This window comes from Talpa europaea (assembly GCF_964194135.1).
Source record: "Talpa europaea genome assembly, chromosome: 6".
Lineage (NCBI taxonomy): Eukaryota > Metazoa > Chordata > Mammalia > Eulipotyphla > Talpidae > Talpa > Talpa europaea.
The window spans coordinates 82,478,212-82,493,555 of record NC_140072.1 but is presented as its reverse complement, the minus strand read 5'-3'; positions in this window follow the sequence as shown (position 1 = coordinate 82,493,555).

Below are 15,344 nucleotides of genomic sequence, written 5' to 3'. Positions count from 1 at the left end.
AGCCCATCTCACAAACAAGTTTCTTTGCCTGGCTTTCAGGGTAATATTGCATCAACCTTAACAAGAAGACTGAAGTATGATTCCCTTTGATCAATATCTAGACAGAAACTTCTGCATTTTACCCTTTACCACCAACACACCAATCCAGCTTAAATTCTTACTTGTCAAAATAGGTCAGTCAAATCCAATTTCCTCAGTGAGTGAAAGCCTGGATGCTTATTTTTCAGTAAGGACACTAGCTTCATATTCCACTTTCCCTTTCCCCAACAACTACCCACTTCCAATATTTTGCCTGAATCATCAGGAGGTACTGGTAGTGTAACAGGGTGGTCCCCAGGAAAAGGGGAGGTTCCCTGCCCCACCCAAGGGAGGGTGGAGCTGAGCAGGAAGAGGAGAAGCTGCAGAAGAGACTGAGGAAGGAAGGAGGATGGAGCCAGGAAACCTGGAGGAGGCGCATGGAGCCTAGAGACACGTGAAGAAACTGCGCTTGTCTTTTGGTCGTGGACTGGGTGACACAGATGTGGGTGAGACCCGTGGGGAGGTGACAATGGCAGCTTTTATCTTGATGTTGATTTTGCTCTTTTCCTTCCGGGCTTGTCTGGTTGTTTCTGGCCCTTTTCTGTGGGTCCCCACTGGAAGATGCTTTAGACTTGTGGCAGGCTTTGGGGCCTTGCTCTGGGCCAATCCCATATGGATGGAGTTTTACCCACGAGGGGATGGGTAACTTTGGGTGCTTCATTTAGAAACTAGACTCTTTGCCTTACCTGTATTGTTTCCTAGTTTTTATTGAAGTTCCTTCCCATTAAAGTGTCATATGTGGGCCTCCCCGGTGGCGCAGCGGTTGAGCGCCGGGTTGCGAAGCTACCTGCAGCCTCCGCAGAGCCGGTTCGATCCCCGGCTGCTCCCTGGCCACTGGAGGAGGGTCCCATATGGTGCGCAGACCTCTCCTGCCGCCCACTGCTCCCCTCAGCAGTGTACTTCAGTCCTTCTGCCTGCTCTGCTCCCCGCTCTAGGTCTGGTGAATCCTCTCATCCTCTCACCCTCCCGCACTTCTGACTGTACCCAGTGCTTGCATAAATAAACAAATAAATAAATAAATAAATCTTTAAAAAAAATAAATAAAGTGTCATATGTTTTGTGTTGATGCGGCGGATGGCAGAACCCATTTAGAATAGACAATAGGCAGGTTTGCAGGGTTTGGGCTGCCCCTCTCCCTGTCCTATAACAGTAGCAACCTAAAACAGCCTTCAGTTTTCCAATCGAAAATAATAATCTGAAGTACCCCAGCCTCGGATCCCTAAACCAATGTCCTGAAAGCTGTAATGTTTAATGGTAGCAACAGTTTTATCAAAAGTATCATTCTTGGGGCCTCCTTGGTGGTGCAAGAGGTTAAGTCTCAGTACTATGAAACTGTTGGCAGCCACTGCAACATGAGTTCGAACCTGGGCCAGGGAACTAACCCGTATGGCGCAGCAGACCTCTCCTGTCTTGCTACTATTCCCCTCAGCAGTGTATTTCAGTAGATCTGCCTATTCTGCTCCCCACTCTGTCTCTGTTGAATCCTGTCACACCCTCTCCTCACCTTGGCTTACATCCAGCTCTTGTATGCATAAATAAATTTTTTTTAAAAAGTAGTCATTCTTCTTGAGGAATTGTTTCCTTTGGATTTTGTCATTCATTCAACAGATACATAGAGAATTTTTACTACATATTTGCCAGGTGCTGTGCATTTGCATATGTTGTTTTAATGGCAAATTCCTCAAAGTTATAAATGGGTTATTTTCTTTTCTTTTATACAGTATTTGATGTCAGAGTTAAGATTGGCATTCTAGTAATCAGCAATACATACTGACAATATTTATTTGGAGAAATTACATTAAACATATTTGATAGAGACAAGTATAAGATAGAAAAAGTTTGCAATATTGTCATTGTCATTATCTCCATGTTGAAGAAAATCAGTAAGATGAGGTAAAAATAAACCCACCATCCACAAGCACTGGAAGTATAAGCCCTGGCCACGAAGCCTAGGGTTTGGGATGATCTTCCTCCAAATGGACAAAAGATAGGAAACATCAAACTATTTGTTTATCACAAATAAACATGATGCTTACCAACCTGTAACTGGAGAGAAACATTAAGCAAGTCATGAACCAATTAGTCGTTATTTTCAATTCTGTTCTAAAGAGCCCATGTTTATCAGCTTCAATTAACTGTTCCTACACTTTAAGTGTCAGTGAAAAATTGCCTGTGGGTCTCTGTAGGTAGATAATCTAAATGACCAATGACAAAGAATAATTATAAATAAAAAAAGACACATCTGTAAGGCAGAATCTTATAAAGCCAACTTAAAATCAAGTGGACAAAGCATTTCTCATGACATTCCAACAATGCTGGTGATAACATTATCTTAAAAAGTTTGGAAGGTACTACTATCAGCTTGAAACATTAGCAGTGATTGTACCTGGGTGATAGATTTATGGGTAATGTTACTGGCGAAATTTAGTCATTTATCTAAGACGGTGCAGTTAAGGAAGCTCTGGGACCAAAATTGGGGCCACCTGCTTTCAACCCAAACACTTTGCATTCTTTTGCATGACTTTTCATTATATTACCTTTCTAACTGCAGGTTTTCAGACAATTTGATGAATTCAACTTGTTTTAAACACTAGGTCCTTAACAATCTTTGAGACAATAAAATAGTTTTCTGCAACCCCAAGCTGTCCACGCATTACAATTAATTATTTTTCTAACATTAGGACTTATAAAATTGACATGAAATGAACGGATGGCATGTGAAATTCCAAATTCTTTGAATGTCGCAAATCTGAATTTTGCATTCATGCTTGAACACAATGTGTTTTCACTATTTTATTTCTGTTTCATGTCATATTAAAGCTCTTAACATGCTTCCCAAAAAAGGGGACATATGTATTAAATAAGAAAATGCTGCCATGTAGCACACAGATGGTAATACATTTTTGGCAGAAAGGAAGTTTAACAAAGCATCTTACTTATTTGCTTGGAAAACTAATATGTATGCATGTTCAAATGAAGCAGTGAAAATTAATTGCTTTCTTACAATAATCCACTTTTTTTTTCCCCAGTCATATCAGCCTATTTCCATAACATTATAGTAGGGAAAGGGTGTTAAATATGATTGTTAACAAGCCACTATGAGAGTCCTTAAACAGTAATAAAAGAATGAAGGAAGAAGAAACAGCATTTTACGGTAACTAACCCGTCTGTTGTCATGTGTGGATCAAAATCAGCCACAAGAAGTAATGACCGTGTAGTTAGAGTGCATGTGTTGTTAATATGATAGGTATATCACTGACTATGTCAGTTATGGTGTAAAAACAGGACTTAAGAGTTTATCAAATTTCAGATTTGGCTGACTCAAGAGGCCCACCCATATGCAAAACTGGCTGTGCCAGAGAGTAAACATTGGTAGACGATGAGTATTTCTCCAGGATATCAGGTTTCTGTTTTGTGGTAAATACAGCCTTTAAAACTCACTGAAATAGTCTATATTCTAAAGTTTAACATTTAAAAATGGAATTTCTAATTAGCTGATCACTGATATGATGCAATGTGTGCTTTAAATAATTTTGTGTTTGAACAACAAACTGAAAGCAGGACATTTGACAGCTAGAGAGCATGCTTGTGCTCTAGAAGATTTCAACCTGGAAAAGCTCTTTCCACAATCCAAAACTGAGCTTAATGAGATCTCTTCCTATTTTTCAGATATTTTTGAAGGTTATCTTTCAGATTTTTATTTCATCTGAAACACGGTGATACATAAGTTGGTAAATATAAGGATATAGCTCCTGTTTCAAACATTTTCACTTCTAAAGCTATAAATCATTTTACCCAGAATCAGACTATAAATAGAAAAGCTACTTTCCTTATACACCAGTGCTCATAAAAAGGACTAATTTTTCAATAGTAGTAACTGACCTAAACATTCTGTAGCTATTATTTGAATCAGTCTTCAAAATCATCCAATAACAGAGGAGTTACATGATTCACATTTTATAGAAATTGATACGAGGTACAAAGAGCTAAAAAACATACCTCCATTCTTTACTTAGAAGCTTATCTTGTTATAATCAGACTTAATCCTACTACTATCAAAATCCAGAACTCATCTGTTTAGCTCTACACTTCGTACCTTCATACAATGTGGGGATTTTCTAGAGGAATAGAAATTAACCAAAGTTAATTTGATGATTCAAATATTCAGAAAATTGATGTTTCAGGGGATGAGGAGGATTATTGTCAGCTCTTGGCTCTGCCTGAGATCACTTCATTTTATGTTAATGAAAGAAGCCTACAAATAACAATAATAATGCTGATGTTTGCATTTGTATAACACAAATGATGTGGGGATTTCAAGCCATTAGCACTTGCTTATTTGAACAGACAACCTCAGACCATATACAATTAAGATCAACCTGTCCTTCCGGATTGTTTGGCTTATCTGAACTCTTTCCAAAACTCTCCTTATTCTGAATAAAGGCATAAAGAACCAAGTTCAATAACTACACTGCGCCTATCCCAGGCAAGGAAAGTGATTATAAGCATTGGATTTTTATGTAAAAACTTTTCCTTATTTGAGTTTCAAAAGCTTGAAGTTAGATTAGAACAAATGAACACATAATTTAGAGTTCAAATGGGGGATCTAATTCTAATACTTTAATCAAACTTTATTGCTGAATCTACTGGCTATTGGTCACATTCATAAGGTTTACTTTCGTGTGGCAATAAACAAAATTAAAGCCAAACCCTTATGTTCCTCTCTATTTTGAAGTGAGCATAAAAAATGATTAAAACACCGTTAGAAAAACTTGCTGCAGAAAGGAGAGGCTCATATCTTAAGACCCCAGTTTTCATTAAAAAACATGAGTAGGGCCTCCCTGGTGGTGCAAGGGGTTGAGCACCGCACTATGAAGCAATCCGCAGCCTCTGCAGAAGTTCAATCTCTGGCCAGCCAGGGAGCAACCCACATGGCGCAGCAGACCTCTCGTGTCTCCTCTGCTGCTCCCCTCAGCAGTGTACTTCAGTCAATCTGACTGTTCTGTTCCCCACTCTGTCTCTGGTGGGTCCTCTCGTCCCCCGCACCTCTGACCTGTGCCCCAGCTTTTGCATGCATAAATAAATAAATCTTTTTTAAAAAATGAGTAAAACATCCTTTGACTAAGAGCTAAGGTTGTATTCTCTTGTCTTCAGCCTCACATCACAAGAGCAAAGCAGCCGCACAGACCAGACTAAGGCCAGTGTTAGTCAGAAGAGCTGTCTTGAGTGGCTGTCTTCCCTGAAATCATTTAAATTGCCTATGAATTAAAAAAGGAAAATCAGGTCCTCCCTGGTGGCACAAGGGGTTAAGCACTGCACTATGAAGCAATCCCCAGCCTCTGCAACATGAATTCAATCCCCGGCCAGCCAGGGAAAAACCCACATGGCGAGACAGACCTCTCCTGTCATTGTAACAGGGTGGTCCCCAGGAAAGGGAGAGGTTCCCTGCCCCACCCAAGGGAGGGTGGAGCTGAGCAGGAAGAGGAGAAGCAGAAGAAGAGACTGAGGAAGGAAGCAGGATGGAGCCAGGAGACCTGGAGGAGGCGCATGGAGCCTAGAGACACGTGAAGAAACTGCGCTTGTCTTTTGGTCGTGGACTGGGTGACACAGATGTGGGTGAGACCCGTGGGGAGGTGACAATGGCAGCTTTTATCTTGATGTTGATTTTGCTCTTTTCCTTCCTGGTTTGTCTGGTTGTTTCTGGCCCTTTTCTGTGGGTCCCCACTGGAAGATGCTTTAGACTTGTGGCGGGCTTTGGGGCCTTGCTCTGGGCCAATCCCATTTGGATGGACTTTTACCCACGAGGGGATGGGTAACTTTGGGTGCTTCATTTAGAAACTAGACTCTTTGCCTTACCTGTATTGTTTCCTAGTTTTATTAAAGTTCCTTCCCATCAAAGTCTCCTATGTTTTGTATTGATGTGGCGGATGGCAGAACCCATTTAGAATAGGCAGGTTTGCGGGGTTTGGGCTGCCCCTCTCCCTGTCCTATAACATCTTGTCCGCTGCTCCCCTCAGCAGTATGTTTCAGTCAGTCTTCCTGTTCTGCTCCCTGCTCTGTCTCTGGTGGATCCTCTCACACACACAAAAACCCCCCCACCCCCCTGCATCTCAGGCCTATACCCCAGCTCTTGTGTGCATAAATAAATCCTTTAAAAAAAAGGAAAATCACTCTGAGCTGCTTTCCCACCTCCAGGAGATGTCCTAGGTGGGATGATTCCATGAAGGCAGCCAAAGCATCCAGTTGAGTTGAGAGGCAGATGCTGAAGATAAAATCCAACTTTTTGTCTTATAACCAAGTAAAATCAGTTAATAGCCCAAACATTATCTCTCTTCTTTAATAGTTGTATGTTTAACACTTTTTTAAAAAAAAAGATTTATTTATTTATGCATACAAGAACTGTGGTACAGGCCAGCAGTGCAGGGGTTGAGAGGATTCAACAGAGACAGAGTGGGAAGAGAACAGGCAGACTGACTGAAATACACTGCTGAGGGGAGCAGCAGGCGAGATAGGAGAGGTCTGCTGCTCCATGTGGGTCACCTCCCTGGCTGGGGATCAAACTCGTGAGCTTCAGTGGCTGCTGATAGTTTCATAGTGCTGAGACTTAACCCCTTGTGTTACAGGGCAGGGAGAGGGGCAGCCCAAACCCCACAAACCTGCCTATTCTATATAGGGTTCTGCCATCTGCCGCATTAACACAAAACATGAGACTTTAATGGGAAGGAACTTTAATACAATTAGGAAACAAGACAGGAAAGACAAAGAATCTAGTTTCTAAATCAAGAACCCAAAGTTACCCGTCCCTTCATGGGTAAAAGTCCATCCAAATGGGATTGGCCCAGAGCAAGTCCCCAAAGCCTGCCAAAAGTCTAAAGCATCTTCCAGTGGGGAACCACAGAAAAGGGTCAGAAACAACCAGACAAGCCAGGAAGGAAAAGAGCAAAATCAACATCAAGATAAAAGCTGCCATTGTCACCTCCCCACGGGTCTCACCCACATCTGTGTAACCCAGTCCACGACCAAAAGACAAGCGCAGTTTCTTCACATGTCTCTAGGCTCCATGCGCCTCCTCCAGGTCTCCTTCTGGCTCCATCCTGCTTCCTTCCTTAGTCTCCTCTGCAGCAGCTTCTCTTCCTGCTCAGCTCCACCCTCCCTTGGGTGGGGCAGGGAACCTCCCCCTTTCCTGGGGACGACCCTGTTACACTTGTGCTACCAGGGAGGCCCATGTTTGATCTTTGATTTTCACTTTTCATTGTAGACACAGCTATATTAGAAGCCTGATCACAAAACCTAGTGAAGTAGGGTGGTGAAAGGATCCTAGAAAGTCTTTGGTGAGTAGAAAGCTTTGGACAAATAGTGGCTCTCTTACAGTTTGTTTGTTTTTTTTGTTTGTTTGTTTGTTTTTGTTTTTGTTTTGTTTTTAATAGAGGCATGTTTTTATTTATTTATTTGTTTGTTTGTTTGTTTGTTTATACATGCACTGGGTGCAGTCAGAAGCGCTGGAGGGTGAGAGAATTCACCAGAGCCAGAGCGGGGGAGCAGAGCAGGCAGAAGGACCGAAGTACACTGCTGAGGGGAGCAGCGGGCGGCAGGAGAGGTCTGCGCGCCATGTGGGACCCTCCTCTGGTGGCCGGGGAGCAGCCGGGGATCGAACCGGTGCCGCGGAGGCCGCGGGCAGCTTCGCAACCCAGCGCTCAACCGCTGCGCCACCGGGGAGGCCCTCTCTTACAGTTTGATTAAAACATGGGGACTGTTTTATCAAAGATGCCATGATGTTGACCAGCAAGCACAATATGATAGCGCGAAATCACCAATGGATCCTCCAAGAAAAGCAGAAAGTCAACAAAGCATGAGCAACTCAAAACTCTTATTCTCTAAGTAGTGCTCAGTTTATTCTACATCTTGAATTTTTATCTCAGTATATAACTTGCCACCTACATACCTCAGGGAGGTAATGTAAGGATTAAAATGTCTTAAAGTGCTTTGAAACAGTGAGGAAATATTTGTTCTTTGAAGCTGGTACAACCTCGTGGGTAGGTTTTTATTACTATATGAACTTCCTTAACTTAGGTAAATACGTGACTTCTAAATCACTGATACTTGTTCTAAATGCTACCAAGACTCCTTCATGTTTACGTATTCTGTACATTGGTTGCCAAACTCCAACTGATTCTTTGTGAATTCAGAGTTTATATATATATATATATATATATATATAATATCCACAGACTGACAAGCAAGAATTTAGGAAGCAGCTATAATCTCAGGGATTTTTGCTACTTATCCATGCCCTACAGCTGAGTTTTAAAAGAAAAATCATATGGAAATGACTTGAGAATTCCAAACGTTTGCCCTACCTTTTTTTATGTGGTCTGATATGCCAAAACTTTGTTATAAAGGCTCTAAAAATCTTCATATTATTCGTGATAGTCTCAGCAGGCAATTAAAAAGCAGTTAAAAATAAAGTTAGCTGACTCATTTGGGGAGGTTAGCCCATGATGGTACTGGCAAGTTAGCAGATAATGTTATCCTCGAAAGCAGCAGAACTTAACAATAGACCAAATTTCTCTAAAATGATTGTAAAAGAGAATTTATACAATGCATACTTTAGTTTTCTGTGCTTCCTTCTTTTGGGTAAAATTCTTCAAAACTAAACCCACTCAGACACCCCAACATATTTTGAAGAAATTAGAGGTATTTCCTCTAAGAAACACAAAAACTGGAGACCAGTGACTTTCTCATAAAGAGAAAACAAAAAAGTTCTACAAAATTAGCTTCTCTCAAAAAAAGAAAAAGAAAAGGCATATAGAACAACAGTAACAAATATAGGAAGATAATGACTTAGCGCCTGGATTTTTTTTTTCTTTCAAAGACTATTGAAATACTTATTTAGGAAAGAGCAGTAACTTAATTTTAATGTTCACTTTTAAAAGGATTCATGTCTGTTCATGTAGACAAATTATCTCTAACTAGAAACACCACCTGTATTATCAGATTCTGCAGTTATTCCTAGATTAGTTATTCTTGGCAGTTACACTGTGAAACCACGTGTCAATGTGTGTGTGTGTGTGTGTTTGCGTGTGCGTGTGCGTGCTTCCATGCTCACTTTCCTATGTGTACACACCAGGATTCTATCAAAAGATCGTAAATGCCACATTATTTTCACAGCCCAATCAAAACATACAACAAATTTAGTCACTAATAAACAAAAATTCATGAGAACCATGGAAGCCTCTTAAATTAGAAATCAGGAGGACCTAAAATTAAAAAACGAAAGTTGCTAAAATCATAGTTTAAGGTAAGCACTAGTAGTGTAAATGTTACCAACAAACATTTATTTTTTAAAGATTTTTTATTTATGCATACAAGAACTGGGGTGTAGGCCAGAGGTGCAGGTGGCGAGAGGATTCACCAGAGACAGAGTGGGGAGCGGAACAGGCAGATCCACTGAAATACACTGCCGAGGGGAGCAGCAGATGAGGCAGGCGAGGCCTCCTGCGCCTTGTGGGTCACCTCCCTGGCCAGAGATCCAACTGGTGCTGCAGTAGCTACCAATAGCTTGTAGTGCTGAGACTTAACCCTTGGCGCCACCAAGAAGGCCCCGATCTTAACTACTTTTGCTGATACATTTTTTTTTCCTCTTTTAAAGATTTGTTTATTTATGCATATAAGAACTAGGGTACAGGCCAGAGGTGTGGGGGCTTAGAGGATTCACCAGAGACACAGTAGGGAGCAGAACAGGCAGATCTACTGAAATACACTGGTGAGGGGAGCAGCAGGTGAGTCAAGAGAGGTCTGCTGCGCCATGTGGATCATCTCCCTGGCCGGGGATCGAACTCTTGCTGCAGTGGCTGTGGGTAGCTTCATAGGTTGCGTCTTATCCCCTTGCTCCACCAGGGAGGCCCCTGCTGATACATTTTAACCTAGTCATAATGGAAGGATTATTTTTAGAAGGCCAGTGATTCAGAAATTACTCAAGTGATCATAATAGATGGAGTACTCTCTCTCTTTTACTAGAGACTCATCAGCCTTCTGAGTTGGACTCAGGTGGGGCACATGAGTGGCTCTTGAAAGGGCCTCCTAAGTCTTCACTCCCTTCCCACTGCTGCCCCTGTCCCGCTTCCTTCTTCTTAGCAGAGAAAGACAACAAGAGAGATGAGCTACAGAAAGTTTTTAAATCATGATGTCCTACTCACTTTGAGGTGAAGGCCCTCCCATGGTGATTGGTCCCCACTATCAGCATCTCTCTTTCAGGGGTATGAGTCACATTCTAGATTGATGTGCATCTAGATACTTAAGCTTGAGGAACCTGATTATTATGGCTTCAGTTGTGCCCCTTTATCCCCAAATTCATGTATTGAATTCCCCCAGAACTTCAGAATGTGACTTAAAGAGGTGATTAAGTTAAAATGAGGAGTGGGCCCTAATCCATATTGACTGGCCTCATAGAGGAAGAAATTTGGAAATACAGAGGCCAAGGGCTCACATGTACACACAGAGGAAAGATAATATGAGGACACAGAAAGGGCCTCCCTGGTGGCACAGGGGGTTAAATCTCAGCACTGTCAAGCTATTGCCAGCTACTGTAGCAGGAGTTCAAGCCGGGCAGGGAGCTAACACACTGGTGCAGCAGACCTCTCCTGTCTCACCGTGACCTGCCCCCCTCAGCAGTGTTTTTCAGTAAATCTGCCTGTTCTGCTCCCCACTCTCTCTGTCTCCTCTTACCCACGCACCTCTGGCTTACACCCCAGTTCTTGTATGCATAAATATATAAATCTTTAAAAAAAAAAATGAGGACACAGAAGAGGCCTCAGGGGAAAAAAAATCCTGCTGACATCTTGATCTTAGACTTCTGGAACCATGAGAAAATTAATTTCTGTTAAGTCACTCAGTCTGTGGTATGGCAGCCAGTGCAAACAACACACTAAATAATTAGCTATGTTTTCCCAAAGGTGAGGTTAGCTTTTTAAAACATTTATTTATTATTTTTTATGCATACAAGAACTGGGGTGTAGGCCTGAATTATGGGGACAGGGGGAGTGAAAGGATTCACCAGAGACAGAGTGGGGAAAAAAATAGGTGGATCTACTGAAATACACTGCTGAGGGGAGCAGCGGGCAAGAGAGGAGAGGTCTGCTGTGCCATGTGAGTCAGCTCCCTGGCCAGGATGGAACTTACGCTGCAGTGACTGATGATAGTTTGATAGCACTGAGACTTTAACCCCTGCGCCAAAAGTTAGATTTTTAACATTCCATCGAGGTTTCAAGTACTTTATAAATTCATTTCACCTTTGCAAAACCATATGGGGAAGGTACTCCTTCCAGAGAAGGAAATCGAGGCAGAAGGAGGTTAAGAGCACATAGTCACCTAGCTAGAGTGTGGGAAGTGGAATATAAATCCAGCAGTCTGGCCCAAAGTGGGCTCTGCACCAGTAATCCAGCCTCTAATACTTCTCTAATCAACAGATCTAATACTTAATCACCCTACCCTCACCAACCCGACAAGCAACCAGTGCAGTGTGGTGATAAGAGCACTAAAACACCAGTTAAAAGACCAATTCAAATTCAAGCTCTACTCCGTATTCCTCCAGGCAGTTCCCGTATCTGAATAACAGGAATGATAATGCTTACCTTCTGTGGGGGTCAACTGAAATAACAATATAAAGGGGCTTTGCTAGTGGGATTAGCCCCAGGCATTACTGGCCAATTTATAGGATCTGAAATGCCTTTGTAAGCTATTTCGAAGGTCTCTCTGCTGAGTGTGATGCATCGCACCATGGCTTTACAGGTCCAGCGAACAAAAACAGAAGGGAAAAGATGTCCCTTCTTGCCTAGCCCCTTGTAGTCCATCTCCCCTGCTTTCCCCCAGGCTTCTGGAGAGCCTTAGAAACATCACATTTAGGAAAAGCCAAGTCCTAGAGTGAAAAGCCTTTGGGGGGAGGGGACGCTCATTGAAAATTCTCTCCCACATATGCCACTTCCCCAGAGCACAATCCAGCTCCTTTAGCGCTGTGGTCCTCGTGGCTGTGAGGCTTCCTAAGGCCGGACAGCCTCCCCGGGCTGGCCTCGGATGTGTCATGCTGGATCCTGTCCACCCCAATTGGAAACACTGGCCCTCCAGCTAACCTCTGTGGCTCCCAGGCTCCCACATCTTGGGCTTTTCGAATCACAATTGATAATGTGAGTTGTCAGTCAGTCACCCCCATCTCAGTCTTGGCATCAGCGTTGTCCATGCCATTGCCATCCATCTGGGCTGATGACAGCATTGAATCAGTTTCCTTCCTAGTCTTGATATTAGCACAGGCTTTTCCATGAGAAGAGAAACACCCTTTTAAGAACCTGCTTTTGAAATCAACACTCCTCACATACTTTTGCATTCCTTTCAGCTCACATTACGGCAGCTGCTCCCATGTCTGGATCTAAAACCGTCTCATCTTGTGTCCGGTACATTTGAATTACCTTGTGGTGAGAGCTTTCAATGTCTTGGCAGGGACAGAGCGCAAGCCTCCCCCACTAGCTGGACGGGCCCTGTATTGGCTATAAATTTTAACACATTCAGAGCCATAGGATTTATTTTTCCTGTGCTGATGGTTTCTTTCCAGACTAAAAAATTTGAAAAACAAATGACAAAAAATGCCACAGGCTAGGCTACATTCAGTGCACATTTTCTAGCTGTGGGGCATGACCAAAGGGAGATAAACGCATAGCCTTGCCTTTCCCTCTCTTTCTCATGGAAATAATCCAAGAAACAGAATCGCTAACTTTGTAAGAACCAGTTGCTCCTTCACCTCGTGGTGTTGTGTGTCCCTGCCAGGAACCCTGACCGCCCCCCACCCCCACCCCTTGAGCCCAGCCTGCCCCATATATATAGGACTCCAATAGTCTAGAATGTCCTCTGGCCATTCCTCACCTTGTTTTCTTGCCACACCTCAAGTGCATGGCCGCCCAGTTCTTGCACAAACCACCATCACTCTGTAAGATATTACAATCTAGGGGTTTAAGTCACAGCAAAACAGCTCATAGTTCATGAGCAATTGAGTTTTGCCATTTGTTTCAGTTTGGGAGATCCCTGGCATAACTGTCCATAGTCCTTATGGGGTGTCAGAGAGCACAAAGTTTTGTATCCATGACCTGTTCACTAAACACATTAAATATAAGGTGGCATTGTTTTTACACAAAAAATGATTCCCTCCTGTGTAAACTTAGGTCATGGTAACTTGTTTACTTTGATCTCTTAGTTGAACTGTGTTTCTCTCCTCTGCCTGTATCCTTGGTCATTTTACAATTAATTTGAAGGAGTAAAAGAAAAGTTGTCAAGAGGTCCTTTTCCACGCTGTCCGCTTAATAACATTTAAAAGCGATGTTTTAGTGCCCCCTACAGGTATGTAACATTAGTGGTTCTTTTGCAAACAATGTTTACAGGAAAAAAACAAAATCAAGGAAAGTCTTATGAAGCTTTAAAAAGTGATTAATTTATATCTTAAGACTACCATAAACACACCGCCATTTTCATTATTTATTACATAGGTATATTTTAACACTAAACATCTGTCTCTTTTATATCTTTTATTCTAGTATCCGGTGTTGATGGGAAAATTATCAATTGCGTTTTGGCAGGCAAGAATTCTACTCACTGGACCACCAATGCAAGATCAGTTGCATTTTGGGAAACTTAATAAAATTATTTGATAAGCAAATATACTTGTTAAAAGAAAATTTTACCTTAGATTCCACATCCCCTCTGAATGATCTTCTTTATTAGTCTAAAAATAGAATCTTTCTTTCAATTGCGATAAAGTGAGAAAGTGGCTCATGGGAATGGATCAATCCTTTTAAAAAAATGTATGCCTTGAATTTTCATGCACAGTAATAATTATAGAAGCATTATGATCAAAACCAAAATCTCTCTAAGAATAGTAGACACTCTATGTCACACGAGATCAGTACATGGAAAGATCACTAGTGTGAACAGAAACTAAGGCAAAGAGGTGGAGGCTGGGGTAAGAGTTTAACTAGAATGATTATAAATTAAATTTGGAGAATGATTTTTGTTCCAGATAAAGCATGTATTACTTTATTTTATTAGCAGAACAAGCTGATTTACTGAAAAACACTGCTGAGGGGAGCAGAGGAGTAAACAGGAGAGGTCTGCTGCGCCATATGTGGGTTAACTCCCTGGCTGTGATCAAACTCAGTTTGGAGCAGTGATAGCACGAAGTCTTACCACCTAGGCCACTGGGGAGACCCCCAAGCATGTGTTGCCTTAATAGTAAAAATAATTTTGCCACATCAAATTGCACATTTTTTCCCATTGTATTTGGGCAAAATGTACAGCCAACCAGGGCAAAAAAAAGACCCCACATGGCCTAGTGCTCTCTGTCCATTCTCAGCCAGAAGTAAGTGGAGAAAAGGAAAGCATCTGGACTGCTCTGCAGCCAACTGGAGCCTGCTCTGCCATGACAGGTCCCCACGCTCCCCCAGGGGAAGGACGGTTTCCTGCCTGCTCACAGTGATTCAGGGGTTTCTACTTGAGTTAGTGATAGTCAGACCAGTTTTCACAGAGCCAGAGGGAAACTGAAGATAAGATTCAAGTCAAAAATGGGCCAAGTGAAACCATTTCACTTATAATCTAGTGCCAGATTGCAAAGATTAGCCCTGACAGTAAAAAATACTCTGAAAGTATTATATCCTCACAAGGACCAAAGCTCCCCAGGAAATTTAAATTGCCTGAAATACTCTTCTGTTAGTTCCTCAAGGATTTTCAATTCTCAAGAATTGATCTCTTTTTCATGCTTTTTTCTCTTATCCTATTTTTAATTTTAAAATTCATTGGAGAAGCATTTGAGGTACATTTGTCATCTAACTTTTATTTCTGTCACTTATTTCCACCTCTTGCTTTTAAAAATCTGTTAAGTGAGAAGTGAATATTTCATCAAGGCATATACTTAAAATGTCCAAAACTGTGGAATGTCTCAGTATGTTCTGCCAAAATCTTAATTCTAGGTATTTTAGCTTCAATTTTAACTGCCATTATTAGTCATATTGTAAGGAGTAGGGAGGGGGTGAAGCTGGCTTAACTGACAGTTCTTCTAAATCTCAACCTACCCGTAATAATTTCACAAAAACGAGACAACTTGAAAACCCCTGCTCATCTCCAGGGTCTATTTCTCGTAAGGTCAGAAGCACATTATATATTTGACTCAACTTTACATTTCAATTCATGTACTAGGGGAAGGGTAGAGACAGGAAAAAAATTTTTTTTTAAAT